The sequence below is a fragment of the Euprymna scolopes genome, chromosome 8 (assembly GCF_053919585.1).
Source record: "Euprymna scolopes isolate OS-2025 chromosome 8, ASM5391958v1, whole genome shotgun sequence".
NCBI lineage: Eukaryota > Metazoa > Mollusca > Cephalopoda > Sepiida > Sepiolidae > Euprymna > Euprymna scolopes.
In genome coordinates, this window is record NC_136489.1 from 28308015 (window position 1) to 28325918 (window position 17904).

A 17904-nucleotide genomic window follows, 5' to 3' on the forward strand; every position below is an offset into this window, starting at 1 on the left:
CCTATCACAGAGAAATTATTAAATAATTGAGACTAAATCTCCAGCTATACCTTTGCTAAAGATATTTTGAAGTAGACATTTATACAATACCCTATCCAAAGACTTTAACATGTACATAAGCAATTGCTGTAGAAATGAAGCCTCCTTCGAGGGATTAGCAATTAGACATAACCGTAGATCTAGCAGAATGGAAAACATAGTCAATGTCGCTAAGAAGGTTATTTTTCCTGAGGTAGTTTACTACTTCTCAATTTAACACAGATTCCAGCAACTTACTCATGAGGCGCAAGAGATTATTGGTCCGCATTTAACGAAATATGCCATAATATCTTATTTTTTTTTAATACAGAGAATACAGATTGTGTTAAAGAATTTCGGGAGAAAATACTTCTTAGGACAACACTTATGCAGTTCTGCATATATAAGTGATAGTTCTGGTTGAAGTTGTCTAGACACTATAATCAATATGCAGTACGTACTTGTTTCTTTACTGAAATCACAGATATATATAAACTTGCATGATATATATCGATATATATATATATGCATATATACAAGTGTGCATGTGTATATTTATACATACATATGTGTGTAAATAAAATAAAACACATGCGCGTCAGTAAACTGCGTTATATATACATACATACATATATATATATATACATGTATATTACAATAAAATATTTTGTTTTATATTGCAGCAATATACAGTGAAATATTCCGAGGAGATTTGATATTGGAAGAATATCAATAGAGAAATGCTTCAAATCCGAAGTAAGTATAAACTAGAGAATGTTTGCTTGATTCCTGTTTGAACCAAACGAATACTGTCGTTGTATTAACTACTAAAGATGTGATACGATATTGATATCCATTTAATTTGAAAGCTAAAAACAACATTGGCATGTATTACACACACATACGCACACACACAAACATGTATATATATATATATATATATATAGTGAGAGAGAGAGAAAGAGAGAGTGAGAGAGAGAGTGGAGGGGGAGAGAACGAAAGAGAGTTGTTAAAACTTTATTATCCATTGTGGCTAATTATTTTGAAACAATGGGTATGCAGTTCCATATTTGGGAGTATAAAATTGGTAAAAGGGAAAACTATTTGCCACTCGCATTTAGGTAAAACTGCACTTTCGTATAAATAATTGAATATATTTAAAAGTATCCCAGAAAGAAACAAATAAAACTATATCTCTCTCACTCTCCCTGTCTCTTTTTCTCTCTATTTTCACAGACATCCACACACGCACTGACATACACACACACACAAACACACACAAACGAGTTAAACATAACCAAACTTTTTCCATTAAAGCATATTTTTTATGGGGTGGAGCTGGAACAGTTTAACATCCCAGCTCGACATAGATAAAGACCAAAAGTATTCATGCATTAACATGGGAGAGGAGACTATCTTCAAGCACAATCCTTAGCCGTGAATGGGGCAACGGACTTATATTAAGTAGATAAGTATATATAAATAAGTCCTTCTCATCTTTTATTTCATTTCAGTTTAGTTATTTTTTCTCAATGGAGAGTAGATAATACATTTGGGTGTGTTATCGGCAGCTCCAGTAACTCCCGCTTCTCCTTTTTTGTCCTTCAGTCCTCATTTCCATTAAGTTTTTTTTCTAACCACGGGCGAAGAAAATGCTGCATTCTAGGTCGATAGTACTTTGGAAAAAGTAGCCAAAGATGTCGGAAATTTTCTGTTTCTATGTCTATCCTTGTGGTCATGTCACTAGTAATGGTGCTGGAGGTAAACGTTTCACCTGGGCTGACTTTATCCGCCTGATAGTAAGGGACCTGAACCTTGGATTAACCACTAAGAAGGCTGTCCTATCAGCAGGTGCAAAGTACCGGGTCTGCTGTATTGCCATATTGTGAATAGATTCTGAAAATACAGTAGTTTCTGGTATGCCCTTTCGATGACATACTAGTGGGTAATTGTTACGGTTTTACCTTATCATGTGCCACAATAAAGAAAAAAACATTCTTGGGGGTTCTCTCTTATTTCCCCTCTCTGTCTTGCCCCAACCAAGTCTACCGACCTGCTCCACAAACCTCAAAACCTCAATCATGAGAAATCTCCAAAAAAGAAACACGAATATGCCTAGAACCCCATCCACCAACGGAGACCCTACTACCAGGTCTCCTTCTCCGACATCAGGGGTATTTGTTCCAACCTTCCAGATGTTGAAACACAATTACAAGAGACGAAACCGGACATATGCTTTCTAAGTTAAACTAGCATAGGGGCAACCATTTCTCTAGACGAATTCATAATTAAAGGATAGTCCAACCTAACATCTAAATCTGACCCCCAAGATCGTGATGGACATGGAATATGTGCCTACATCAAAGATGGCTTTCCATGTGGTAGGGATATCACCAGAGAAGATTCTAATTTACCTTATATGTGCTTCCAAGTTGAACTAGCTTACACCGTTGCATTTATACTTGCCCTCTATCGCCCCCACAACGGTGGGGTTACTATCTTTAAGAGCACATCTGAGAAAATTGACCACATCCTGTCAGCCTATCCTTCGGCTAACATTCACATTTGCGGTGAATTCAATGCCCATAATCTGGATTGGCTAGCCCACTTAAATAAAACCGATGACAAGTGGAGTTTTTGTCATGATTTTGCCATTGCCTATGACCACACGCAGATTGTTCACGAACCCACTAGTGTGCCTGATACACCCGCTCAATATGCAAGTCTTATAGACCTTTTCCTCACAACTTCCCCTGAGCTGTGTTTCAGTACATACCAATAAGTCTCCTGTATCTCATAAGTAAGTTGTTTGAATCCATATTAAATAAAGAACTAGTCAACCACCTCAACAGAAACAACGTTCTTAGTGACACACAATATGGTTTCCCCTCTGCAAAATCTACAGCAGGTGTGCTAACGATTATATCACATAGAATAAGTTAATCTCTTTACAAAGGTTTCCTTTCCAGGGCGATTGTTATTGACATATCGAAGACCTTCGATAAGGTATGACATAAGGGCCTACTTCACAAGATTTCCAGCTACGGTATTACTTGAAATGATTTCTGAATCATTAAATCATTTCTTTCTGATAAGTTCATAAGAGTAGTAGTTAATGGGCAGAAATGGATGGCTCTGGTCTTGGGAAGGCTCCATGTTTTTACAAACTTCTTGGTTTGACCTGTACTCCTGATCCGAAATGGAAGACGTACATCAAATATGTTGCTAGGAACGCTGGGAAAATGGTGGGATCCGGCTACAGCTCCAGAAGATATCTTACTACCGATGCAATTCTCTATCTGTATAAAAGCCAACCACGTCCAAGATGGAGTACTGCTGCCACATCTGTTAAAAACAGCCTATCCTGACTTGACAGAGTACAAAATACACTTCGTGGTTTAGTGGGGGATGCTCTTTTATCTTCCCTGAAACCTCTCTCCCACAGAATAGTCATTGCGAATCCGTCTTCGTTTTATCGTTATTTCCATGGCAGGTGCTCATCTGAGCTTCAACCCCTCGTCTCCCCTCGCCAATCTTTCACAAGAAACGCCCGTCTGACTGAAACTACTGTCAATAATTTTCCCCACTCTTTATCCGTGTCTAAATTCAAACGCAGATTCCATGAGCAAAGCTTCTTTCTTAGAACTGCATGCCAGTAGAACTCTCTGCCGCTTGCCTGTTTCCCACCTGACTACAACTTGTACATCTTCAAGTCCAACATAAACAAGCTCCTTGACAAACGGCCCCTTAAGTAAAACACTCTATGAAACCCCCAATATTAATGATTACTACAATACTATCTCATTGCTTACTGTACACGCAATAACCTTTATCCCTGAGTGGCCTTCGAGCCTTGATAAGTGGGTACCCCGAGTAAAAAAACAACCAAAAATAGCATGCTCACACACACTTCCATATATATATATATATATATATATATATATATATATATATATATATATATATATATATATAAGCATTGCTAGTAATAAAGGAAATTAAAGAAAGCGGATTTGAAAAAATATTATTATTATTATTATTATTATTATTATTGTTATTATTATTAGTATTATTATTATTATTATTATTATTATTATGTTAATAACAATACTATAATTATAGTTATAGTAATATCAGCACCAATAATAATAATAATAATAATAATAATAATAATAATAATGACACTACTACTACTACTACTACTAATAATAATAATAATAATAATATCGTTATTAATTTTTATTATTGTTGTAATCCTTGTTATTCAGTGACTCATTAGTTACTTATTTATTTGTAGTAGTTTACATGCTATCCTGTATACGTTTCCTATTTTTGTAACGCTTTGTTCTCTATACTCTAAAGTACGGCAAATCGTAACGGTTATTATACAACTGCCTACTTTGATTACCTTGGCACTTGTATTTGTTATAGCAATAGTCGCATACCATTGATTCATAACATTGATTATTATTATTATTATTATTCTTATTTAATAACAATACTATAATTATAGTTATAGTAATACCCACAACAACAACAACAACAACAACAACAACTACAACATAATAATAATAATAATAATAATAATAATAATAATAATAATAATAATAATAATAATAAAATCCTTATTAATTGTTATTACTATTGTAACCCTTATTATTCAGTGACTCATTAGTTACTTATTTATTTGTAGTAGTTTACATGCTATCCTGTATGCATTTCCTATTTTCATAACGCTTTGTTCTCTATACTCTAAAGTACGGCAAATCATAACCGTTTTAATACAACTACCTACTTTGATTACCTTGGCACACACTACCTACCTACATTTATTTGTCTGTGCAATAATTACGTTTAAGGAATTTGATAATCCATATTTTTTTTTCATTCAAAACTCTATCAATATTTACAATGGCTCATATGAAACAAAACCTACGTGAAAATAAATGTGTTTATTTTGTTAGAAAATGTAAAATATCGAACAAACAATCGCTATATCGTGTACCTTAAATAAAACTAGTGATAACATGGAGATGTGTACTTTAAAGAAGACACCTGGGTTTTTTGTTGAGGTAGTCGATTTTAATACAAATAATTCCATATCTTTTCGTATTAATTATATTTTCCGAGCAGAGAAGTGGAAAATGTTTGAACCATTATTGAATTTGCATCTGCTTATATATCTGCCCTGCAGATAAAATTTTGTAACAAGGAAATGTGTAAATACTAAAAGCCTGGTGTAGTTTTAAATTTAATGGACATAGAAATGTGTTTCTCTTGCATACGATGTGAACACTAACATTGTTCTCTTCATTACTCGGAGCATATTTTTAAATTAAAAACAGGAAGTAGTAAACAATGTATGATAGACGAAGACTTAACATTTTTCCTTATTCAGATTGTTTTGATTTTTTCTCTTCATTCTATTTAAATGTGTATTATCCGATTTTGCTCATTTCCTTTATCCGAATTGTGCATCATGTATTTATCACCTCGGAGCTGTTAAAAATATTATGCTTCCTAAGGTTCACTCTTCTAATTGTCCCAATTCAATGCACTTTCCAATTACGATTTATTGATTCATGGATGTACATGTGTTCTTACTAACGATTTATATTTATCTAAATTTTCAATACTCAATGGCTCTTCTTTTTCAATTATATATAGTTATCTATATGCTACTTCTCCTTATATTAATTTTCTTTTTACTAGACTTCCTATTGTGTTGTAATGTATATGCTTCTTTTCTTCGGGCATTTGTGTACGTATTTCTAGTTTCAGATATGTAGTTTTACTTTCCCATTTGCACTTGCGAAGTAAACCATATATTTCGTGTTCGTTGGAACCTAACAGTAGTATTCTTTGTAATCGCAAGTATTTGATCCAGTTTACTGCAGGACAGCCTCTCAAGCCTATGATTAAGATCATTACTGAATTACAACTTCATTACGTTATCAATTCATCTTTTTTTTATATTTGTGTTTTATGGAGACTTTCCTAATCACCATTTATAATAGGTTTTCGTGTTTCATACTTAACAGGTCAATTTTGTATATCGTATTTATCGGCAATCAGTATTTATGTTTTATATTCTTTTATCGCATCAGATGTCCCTTCAAGAATTTTTTTCTAAATCCTTATGTGACTGCATATTGATTTGAACTGATGTAAATATCATCAAATGGAATTACAAATGCTGTTCGGATTTTTTTTTACATGTTCTAACTGTTCACTGAACATTCAACAGTCAGCTGAAAAACATCTCGGAATTTTAGATATTAACTGCTTTGTCAAATATATCTGTCGGTGATTGTAATATTTTTGTAATATATAAAGCTTCTAGTAAGTCGCCTATTTTAATAATAATATAAAACGATCGTTTTTTTGCAATTTTAGAACATTTGTCTAATTTGATAGAAATTATGTTTCCCGAGAATGTTATGCAATACAATCATTACATAATATTTTTGCATGGCGGCTTAATTATACAGAATGCTTAATAGAATAATTTTAATGCGGTGTTTACACTTATAACTAACTAAGCCAGATTGAGAATTACTAATAAAATTCTGTAATTGTGAAATCTAAATATACAAACATGCAATCAATACTTTTATATATACCTATGCATATATATATGTGTGTGTGTGTGTGTTTGTATTTGTATAAGTGTGTGTGTGTGCATTTGTGAAACGTAACAGTTTATTAAGTCGCATGATGGTTTGTGTTTGAACCGAGCATATTTTTTTAAATACTAGCATGTCCAGTGTCACGAGCATGTATTTATATATTATAAAAAAAATATCTTGCTCTTCTCTTACTGAACAATCTCAATTAACTCGAAAAATTCATTAGATATTACTCTTGAATCCCTAAGACATGGTACACACACACATAGAAGAAGTATATATACGTATATATAAGTATATTCTACCGGATTTAAACTAGAAGATACCCACTTGCAATCCTTGGGGCGCTTTGAGCAGGAGTTGATACATGTGGTAAAGGGTTAAAAATTAAAAAAAGGATGAGTATTTAAACCCTAAGTTAAGAAGCATTAATAAGACTTTAAATAAAATAGTGGGCAAGCCTAAACTTATGGCGCCAGCATCTAAAACTATGAATATTTATAGTATGAATTTTACAACATATAACAATCTCATTCTAACTGAACTTAATAATAAGTATAAGAAAGCAACTGAAGAGGGTCTATTTAGAATCAAATTGTTAGCATTAACATAATTTGAGAAAATGAACATTCAGGATAAAATAGATTTTATTGAAGGACCATAATCCGGACTTCACTAATAACCCCAGTATCAGACTTATTTTCCATGCGCATCCAATATAGGTAGTATCAGTAAAAAGATACTAGACAGAAACATACCAACCTTCAAATAAAAAAAATAAGCACAACCACTGGATTTCTTTATGTGAAGTAATCAATTGGTTCGATAGGTTCTCAAAAAAAAAAAAACAAAAAAAACAATTATCATGGTCGACATAGATGCGTAATACCCTTCAATTACCCAACTACTAATCGAGCAAGCACTTAAACTAGCTGAAGAGGAAACTGACATGATACAGTATGAAATTGAAATCCTAAAAATGTCTAGGAAAACTATAATCAGATATAACGGGGAACTATGGACTAGAAATGATAGAGAGGATCATTTTGACGTAAAAATAGGTGAAGCAAACTCTGCGTGGTTACTGACTTGGTTGGCATTTACTGACAGAAGGTGATAGACAGGAAATTTCCAGGTTTTAATGGGGGGTTATAGGGATGACACACCTTTTGTAGTTAATTCTAGTGATCGCATTACGGAAAAATCAAGAAAAAAATATTAGAATTTTTGTAGAAGAATTGTGATTATAGTAACAATTGAGAGCAATTGTAAGATAGTTAACTTTCTAGATGTTACCCTCAAGTTAAACGATAACACATATGAACAATATAACACACCCAACCAGAAAATGTTCTACATAGATTACTAATCGAATCATCTTAAGTGTATGAAAAGGCGTTGATCCCATTTCCAAAAAAAGTGTCTGAACTTGCTAGGAATGAGATTCTTTTGGATAAAAACAAGAAATATTACAATGAAACTCTACTGATCATGATACAATGGAAAATAGAGTACAAGAGGGCAAATAATAGTAAGAACAGAAAACCTACGTGCACAATTTCGTATATCATTGCAATGAGAGCTAGAGAGAAAAATAAATATCTTAAATCAATAAGGGATACCTTAATAATGATCAAAAGAATGGGAACGGAGGGAGTAATAACTGTAATGCGCACCCAGGAGACAAGCGCCCGCGTGTTTGTGTGTTGTGTGGGTGCGTAATAGAGACGGACGAAAATGAAAGACTTACCTCGGGGCCGGCTCGGCGTCGCCGACCGAAAATAGAGAAAGAAAGATCAAGATGGCGGCCACCGTCTTTTGTAAAGGATAATATTTCGCAAAGTCACATGAATTCTCGCAATATGATAATTTAGCCGGCCTGAAACGGCCATAAAAGCAGGTGATTGAAAGACGTTGGGAGAGCGATGATTGACTTGGTCGGGAATCGTGTTGCTGTTGCTTCTCGTACCGTGTGGGTGCGAGCATATCTTACCGTTGTTGGGACCGTTCTGAGTAACCGATTTTTGGGTCCGTTCTGAGTAACCGTTGGCGTCCGTCTAGGTACCTTGCAAGTTGCATTCCGTGCTTAACCTGTGTTTACTGGTTATTGAATTGCTTTACGTTGCTGCAACATTACACATCTGCAGAGGACGCAGTACTTTTAAAGGAATTTCCTTATACATCTACAGAGGGCGCAGTAATTTTAAAGGACTTTCCTTACACATTTTCTACAATCATAACAGCAGAACAGGTTTTTACGAGAAAGGTACTGGTAATAAGAGAAGTATACGCAAGAGACAAGTTTGGCGCAATCCGCCGTTCAGCGAGCATATCAAAAACAATATACCTAGGGAATTCTACGGAATAATTGATAACAACTTCCCGCCGTATAATAGATTATGCAAATTAATAAATAAAAACTCGGTAAAATTATCATGCTCGACATCAACCAACTTGACTAACACTATAATAAGCTCCAACAATAGGAAAATCAGCAAAATAAGAAATAATAACGAGTTAGCATCGAACGAAACTGTCTTAGACAGAAAAGGTAATTGCAGAATATCTGGACATTGTCCTTTGGGTGGGAAATGCCTAACTTCAAATTTTGTGTATAAATGCGAGATTTAGACCGACAGTACTAGGAAGATATATCTTGAGGTCAGGGGATGCATGCTTAAGGAAATATTTATATAAACCATGTAGTATCCTTTATAAAGAAACAGAGATGGAAACTAATATGAAGGTGTTAACGATAGCCTGGGGGAGGATACAAGAATCAACATTAGAAATAAAAGGAGGAATACAACTGTATTAGGGGGTTGGGTAAGGGAACTAAATAGAAACAATGAAGATTTTGAATTGAAATGGTCAGTAGTGGATAGGGGGAGTAAGTAAAGCCCTGTGAAATCAAAAAGGTTACATATATGTTTATTGCAAGCCTTCTACATAGTTAATTCTAAAGAATAAATTTTGAATAAAAGGCTACATGCTATACAGGGATGTATTCGCAGGAATATGGTTATGCTATCACGTCTTAAATCTAACTGAGGTAACGTTTGTTTATATAAAAATAAAGATCCTTGGATACAAGGCAACATTTTAACGTAGCTTGAAATGATGTAGTCAAAATGAAGTATCCAAATCTAGTAAGGTAGTATAGTTTGTATTATTCTAAACTGGATAAGAAATATAAATAAGGTATAAGTTCATAAACGATCAGAAACATTGTTCCATAACCGCAGACATTTTTTAGTATTTTATTGTAGTAGTATTAATGGTGAAATAAGTGGTACCGTTTCAAATCAATAACACCACTTATGAATAAACTAGCAATTATTTAACAAAAAAAAATTAGCAATTATTGAATTGGACATTAATTGATATTGTTCTCTGACAAATAAAGATTGTAGGATCCCTGCTGGTTGAATTACTCTTGTTCAAAATGTGTTTATTCAAAAAATGCAAGGGTAAACACATTTTCATCGGAGTGAAACACATTTGTAGCTATTAGCTGGTGTTGTTGTGATAATAATTATTAAGAGGATATATATTATTTTATTCAGGCATCCAAGAACACAAAACACTAATTGTAATTTTGTTTTTGGAGCCATGATTAACCCCAGTAAATTATGGATGGATGGCAGATGTAGGTTAAACCCATGGGTGTATAATCAGATTTAAGATTAAAAATATATTTAAAATCTTAATTTGTTAAAAAAGCTATCATAGCTTTTTCCTGTATCTGTTTAATTAAATTAATTGAATAATCATAGACGCTTTTTAGTATTTACTAGACTTGGAATATCAAACGGTCCTAGTTTTAAACCTATAAGTGTTATTAGTACATACGAAGACTTTTTCCACGTAAATTTTTCATTAATCTTTGGAAAATAAATTGTTTTTATTGATTATCTGCTTGTGTAGTTAGCTTGCCCCAACTATCGAGTACCAGAAAAGATTAGAACCAAAGTGAATAACAAAATATTAAATAATAAAAAAATAGAATAGGACCCCTAACTTGGAATGCTGTATGAGATTAATAAATATAAGTATGAAACGAAAGAATAGAAGACATTACCAGGTACTGAATTTTATTTTCTATAATGGATGACGAAAAACAAGAAACAGAAAAGGATTTAAATAAAAACAGAATAAGGTATAGAAAAAATAAGAGTCCTGTTAATTTTTTAGGTAGATAAGATACCGTAAAATGTAATACAAAATAGATTAGCGAGAATTACAATACCTAATATAAAACGATTAATAAACAAGAAATTAGGCATGTTATAAGAAAGTAGTTTTGAGATGATTGGTCACCAATGGCAAACATTGCATTAGGAAATTAAAACAAATCATGAATTAATATATATATATATATATATATTTATATATATATATATATATACATACATACATATATATACATATATATATATATATATATATATATATATATATATATATATATATATGAACGCGCCTGTGTGTGTGTGTGTGCTTCTATGTGTGTACATTTTCCAACATAATAACTCTGTTTTCAGTTTACAGAGGCAAAATTTGATATACAGGGTACTGAGATTGAGAACACTATCCGTAATCCATTTGCGGCCAGATATTTGGCTGTTAAGAGGTCAAAGTTCAACGATTTGATCACCATTAATACTACTACAATAAAATACTAAAAAATGTCTGCGGTTATGGAACAATGTTTCTGATCGATTAAAATTTGATATAGGTTCCTTGGACATGGATCAGACTTTATAACTTGATTTAGGGCCAAAAAATAATTGTTCAGGAGTCATATTTGGGGTAAAATGTTAAATAAAATTACCTCTGCGGTCTTTTTAATCGGTTTGGGTCGAATAATTTTTAGTTACCTACATATGAATGTATGTACGTATGTATATGTTTGCATGTCTGCCTAAAACTTTTGACAGAGACGACTGATTTCTACAAGATCAATACCGTTTAAAAGTATAACCTTTCAGACCACATATATCGAAAAATTGGCTAAAGACATTAATATTTTCACCTTCAACTGGCCACTTTTCTAAAAGGGGGTCGGCTTTTCACCGACATTTTTAAGGTCACCCATTCCTTTCGATTTTCTAGCCTTGTTTAAACATGAACCACTTCCGGTGGATATAATAAACCCATTAGCAGGCCAGTCAGCAATAGATGTAAATAATTCTGCCCACTTCACGGAACTGACCAAGGGAGCACCCATAAGTACAAACCAAATGGTAAGCCTAGATGTGGTTAGCCTGTTCATTAAAGTTCCAAGTAGTAAGCCACTAGCAGTAATTCAATTCGGACCTCTCCAGAGAAGAGCGCACATGTAGATAATTGCCAATCTTAATGGAAATACGGACATTCTGCATAGAAAAACGTACTTCAGAATGGGTACTGACATATATCGACAAGAGGAGGGGCTAGTTATGGGCTCGCCATTATAACCATTGATGGCGAACATATACATTGAATACTTCGGGGACATAGCCTTAGGTTCAGCTCCCTTAAAGCCAACCGTGTGGCTAAGATACATTGATGACACCTTCATACTCTGGCCCAATCAGAAAGACATTCAGCCTCTCTTAGACCATGGGAACTCAAGAAGACCATCGGTTGAGTTCACAATAGAGAAAGAAAAAGATAACGAACTAGCCTTCCTTGATATACTCATATCACGCACAGAGCATGTGTTTAAGACATCAATATATCGCAAGTCGACCTTCAGCGGACAATACCTAAAGTTCAACTCCCATCACCCATACAGTATCAAACATGGAATCGCACGCTGCCTACAATATCGAGCAGAGGCAATAAGTAGCGACATCATTACATACCACCAAGAAATGGTCAGGTTGAAGAATACCCTTCGTCCTAACAACTACTCCACTAGCATACTATCCACCAGATGTGTTAATATTAAAAGAGAGGAGAATGAAACCCAAAAAACACCAACGGTCTGGGTACCATCCATATGAGGTATCCCCGAAAAAATTCAGGGAATATGTGCCCCCTACAACATCAGGATGGTATTCAAGAGCGAATCAAGAGTCAGACGAAACCTGGTACGAGTGAAGCCCCGCATGGAGGAGAAAATGACCAAGAACTGCATATATTCCATCCCATGCAGTTGTAGAAAGGTTTACAAGGGTGAAATATGTCACCTCCTTAAAGTAAGGGTGGAAGAACACCGAAAAGCGGTAACTAAAGGGGAGACGGAAAAATCGGGTATAGCCAGCGATGTCTGGATTGAGAGGGGGGGCCATCGCCCCCTATGGGATGAAGTAAATATATTAAACAGAGATACCCACTGGAAAGTGAGAAAACTTAAAGAAACAGCTCATATGCTCGGACATAACAACCTACTGAGCAAACCAAGCCTAGAGTTGAATGCAATTTGGACACCTCTAATAGAGAGAGAAAACATTTAATTGCAACATAGGTTTAACATTAAGAAAAAACAACTAAGAATTGTTCTAGTGACATATGCATGAGTGGTCCCAGACGTTGTATCAAAACTTACAGTTACCTAAGGTGCTCAGGTCAAGCATGAACGAAAGCAGTGAAAATTAACATTCAAAACAGAGAATCAGCAACTATGTCCCAGAGCCTAGCTTGAGTCCGAACACGGTACCCTAGTAATAATAAAAAAAGGTTGGGTTCTAGACTCATAACAAACGGTTCCCCCGTTCGATACATCACACCTGATGAAGGCCGGCGGGCAAAACGACCGAAACTTTGTGACTATAACAACCAAGATGGGGAAGTCAGTCCAAAAATCTCAATAAATGAAAACACCTCATCTCAAAAATACAGCCAATTATATATTGTAATTACTTGGCAAGTGCCGCTTCGCACTTCTACCGGGGGGAGCGTGGATAGCCATATTGTTTACAGAAATTATTATTTTCAAGGAAATCAAAACTGTATTTCATTTAATTTACACATAATTGGCAGGAGAAATACGGTTTATGTTAGAATGATTACTCTTGTGTCAACATTTTATTTATTGATTGGAGTTTTCTGGCGCTTTGTATTGTAAATATAGACAGACGGAAAGTGAATATTTAGGCGGATTTTTGTAAGCTGAGGTTAACATGCTACAGCCAGTCTATATTATGGTAATGTTTTTGTTTTTCTTTCAATGAAGATTGTATTTACGGATATTAATATTTGACTTTTATGATTTTTTATGAAATGTCAGAGATTTAACATTGCATTTCTTTCATCATATACTTTACATATAAATTATTTATCTATTCACGGATAGAATTATATACGTTAAGATCTTAAAATCATCCCTTTCTCAGGTGCATGATATCATAAAAATACTAGACACCTCCAAAGCATGTGGACCCAATCTCATCCCAGCGCGACTATTAAAAAATGGTCCGTAATTTTTATCACTCGCTGCTAACTTTACAGAAAATTTCCTTGCGAATACTGCTTTCAATGACTGGCTAGAACTTCTTTTGTGGAGCCAGTTTTCCAGAATTTTGTGGAAAGCACTTACCTACTAAGTTATTGCCCCATTAGCCTCCTCCCGCTTTTCCCAAAAACCATTGACTCCATAATAAAAATATAGTCTTGCAGCTTCTAAACTTCTCAGCGACCAACAATATGGATTTATGCAAGACCCATCCACAGCAAATGTACTAAGTGTAATATCTGAACGTGTATACAATTCACTGGAAACAGCAGGTGATGGTAGAACTTTTGGCAGGTTTAGACCCTACAATCTTTACAGGGAAATCAAATCATATGGTATCACTAGTGAATTATATCACGAAATTATACCTTTCTTCAGTAAGAGAAGAATACAGGTAGTCCTCCACTCTTATGCATTTAACAAATATGATGTGAATGCGGGAGTACGTATGGTGTATATGCTTGGACTTTTATAGTTCCCCATTATTCATAACTGCCCTCCCTGGAAAAATTTTCTGTTAGATAGGTATATATGCTCATGACACCACGCTCTCTAACAGACATGACAGGAACACAAATGAACACATATCTTAAGAAATGGCAAAAACACTAGAGTATAACCTCCAATCTGTAGTGAAATTGGGACTAAGATTGATGGTCAAATTGAATACTGCCAAGACTAAGCTTGTTTCTAAAATAATTACAAGACACATTCTTTACAACCAATATCAATTGCTAAAAATACATTACCTGAAAATACTTCTTTAAAACTCCTCACCTTCCCGTTCACAAGTAATATGAGTTGGACAGAGTCAGTGAGAGCACTGCCAAGGCTGCTACAGAGACAGTGAGCTCTATCTACCGTGCTAGGAAGCTACCTGCTCCTGAAAATATTGTGTACATCTATAAGGCCACCATTCGCCCATGTATGTTGTCACATTCTCGCTGATGCATCTGCTATAAGTCAGGGCTCAAAAGAGAGTCGCCAACATGATAGCTTTTGAACTGTCATCTACGCTTCAGTCTCTGTCCCACTGTCAAGATTGTGCATCCCTCTACCTGTTCCACAAGGATTTCAATGATGATTGTTCTGACGAACAATATATATATATATATATATATATATATATATATATATATAGAGAGAGAGAGAGAGAGAGAGATAGAGAGAGAAAGAGAGAGAGCGAGAGAGTCAGCGAGTAATAGAATTTATTATGTTGATATTTAGGGGGTGCAATGTTCACTGAGTAACACCACCAATTCTTGTTAAGACATGATTTTTAATTTTTTTTACACAGTGATCATCACTTATCAAAGCCCGGAATTTACACAGGGATAAGGGTTATTGCAAGTACATTACATTAGTGTGGAGATTTGATGAAGTGTTTACTTAAGGGGCGGTTCATTAGGAATTTTTGACGTTGGACTTGAAGACATCTAAGTTGTAGTCAGGTGGGAAGCAGGCAGACGGAACAGAGTTCCACAGGCGTGCAGTTCTAAGAAAGAAGCTTTGTTCATGGAATCCACGTTTTGATTTAGGCACAGATATAGAGTGGGGGAAATTTTTCACAGTGGATTCAGCTAGACGGGTGTTTTTTCGTGAAAGATTAGCGAGGGGGGACCAGAGATTGGAGTTCAGAGGTGCACCTGCCATGGAAATAACGATAAAACAAGGATAGGCTCGCAACGTCTCTTCTATGGGAGAGAGGTTGCAGGGTAGAGAAAAATGCATGCCCCACTAAGCCACGAAGTCTATTTTGCACTGTGTCAAGGCAGGATAGGCAGTTTTTAGCAGCTCCTGCCCAGATATGGCAACAGTATTCCATCCATGGACATATTTGCCTTTACATAGATAGAGAATTGCATCAGTAGTGAGATATTTCTGGAGCAGTAGAAGGATCCCACCATCTTTCCAGCGACCTTGGCAACAGACTTGATGTACGTGTTACATTTCAGATCAGAAAGAAAGGTTAAACCCAGGAGCATGTCAAAACGGGGTCTCACCCAGACGAGAGCCATCATCACAATTGATGCCAGATGTGGATCAGAGCGTTGATGATGTAAGGATAGGGTTTTGGTTTTGGATGCATTTAAGGTAACCAGCCACGATTCCCCCGAATGAACCACGCGCTAGAGATCAGAGGAGAGAGAATCAGAGAGAACTTTGTCATTTGCAGCCTTGAATGTGCTGCCGTAGATGGTCGTGCCATCAGCATAGATGTCAACGAATGATTTAAGTATGTGTTTAGGGAGGTCATTGATGTAGATCAGGAAGAGAGTTGGGCCCAGGATTGACCCCTGAGGGACTCCAGCATTTATATTGCAGGCCTCTGATTTTTGTCCATCGACCACTACTTTTATGAGCCTATTGGAGAGAAATGATTTAATGATTGAGAATTTTTTTCCAGTTATACCGTAGCTTGAAATCTTGTGAAGTAGACCCCCATGCCATACCTTATCGAAGAAGCAATTGCCATTGAAAGGAAGCCTTTGTCACGAGATAAACTAATCCTGTGGGATATAACCGTCAGCACATCGGCGGTAGATCTTGCCGAGCGGAAACCATATTGTGTGTCACTAAGAAGGCTGTTCCTGCTGAGGGGTTGCATATTTCTCTATTTAATATGGATTCCAGCACCTTACTCATAACACACAGGAGACTTATTGTTCTGTACTGAGAGGTAGATGATTTATTACCTGAATTCTTAAACACAAGGCAAACTGATGAGGTCTTCCAGGGAGTCTGAAAGCACTTCTCCTTAAGGATACGCTTAAATAGTTTCGTAAGTATGGGAGCGAGTTCTGGTTGAAGTTTTTTTATACTATAATTGGGATGCCATACTGGAATTTAGGTTCTTGATAAGCTTGGCCACCTCCTGTACGGATGTTTGTATGTTACCTAGCTTGTTCTGTGTTATAGGAGGAAATATAAAGCGTTGATGGCCGTCATTGCATGGGGTATAATTAGCTGCAAAGTACTTTGCAAATAGTGTGGCCTTGTCTGACGCTGACGCGATGACCTCTGATCCATTGAAAATTGTTGGGATAGAACGCACACATCTGTTCAGGATCCTATTTGTTGTTTGCCAAAACTGGTGGGAACCAAGCCGCTGATTAAACAGACTGAGCATATAGCTCTCTTGCTTTTTTTATTACTCTTTTACAGTGGTTCCTGACAGTCCTGAAAACAGCTTTAGTCTCAGTGCATCTATTACGTTGGTAGCTATGGAAAAAGTGATTTCTGTGCGCGATAGCAGCAGCACATTCTGAGAAGAACCATGGCTGGCTGTTCGGTTTTTGTTGGAATATTTTAGGTAGTATGAGTTGGTCTATGCCTAAAATAAACAATTCGGTCGGATTTGATACTATAGAGGGCACATCCTCTTTAAACATTGAGTGCAGATGTAAATCAGATATAAATGTACGGAAACTATCCCAGTCAGCCATAGAGTATCGGTATACAGTACGGTGGAGAGGTGCGTCTGGGGGCTTCTTACATTTCGTTTTTATCTTAACTGATACGACGGAGTGGTCGGAGGATCCTAGAGGAGAATGAACGGAACAGGAACATAGCTCAGGGGAAGTTGAGAGAAAAAGATCAAGGAGGTTTGCATATAGACCGGGTGTATCGGGCACACGGTGGGTTCGCGAACAATCTGAGTGAGGTCATAAGTAATGGCAAAATCATGACAAAACCTCTCCTCATCATCTGTCTTATTGGAATGGGTCAGCCGTTCAACGTTATGGACGTTGAAGTAATCAAAGATGTGGATGTTTTCCGAGGGATGTGCAGACAGGATGTGGTCTATTTTTTTCA

General features: G+C 35.7%; 1 protein-coding gene across 4 annotated transcripts in view; it reads left to right on the forward strand.

Annotated features, from left to right (window-relative positions):
• Positions 1-17904, forward strand: part of LOC145283516 (neuropeptide Y receptor type 2-like) — a 1003835-nt gene that overhangs the window by 233201 nt on the left and 752730 nt on the right. For all 4 annotated transcript variants that reach the window (XM_080132357.1, XM_080132358.1, XM_080132354.1 and 1 more), the window contains exon 2: positions 702-774. The gene's annotated coding sequence lies outside the window, so the exon portion shown is untranslated. The remainder of the gene's footprint in view (positions 1-701; positions 775-17904) is intronic.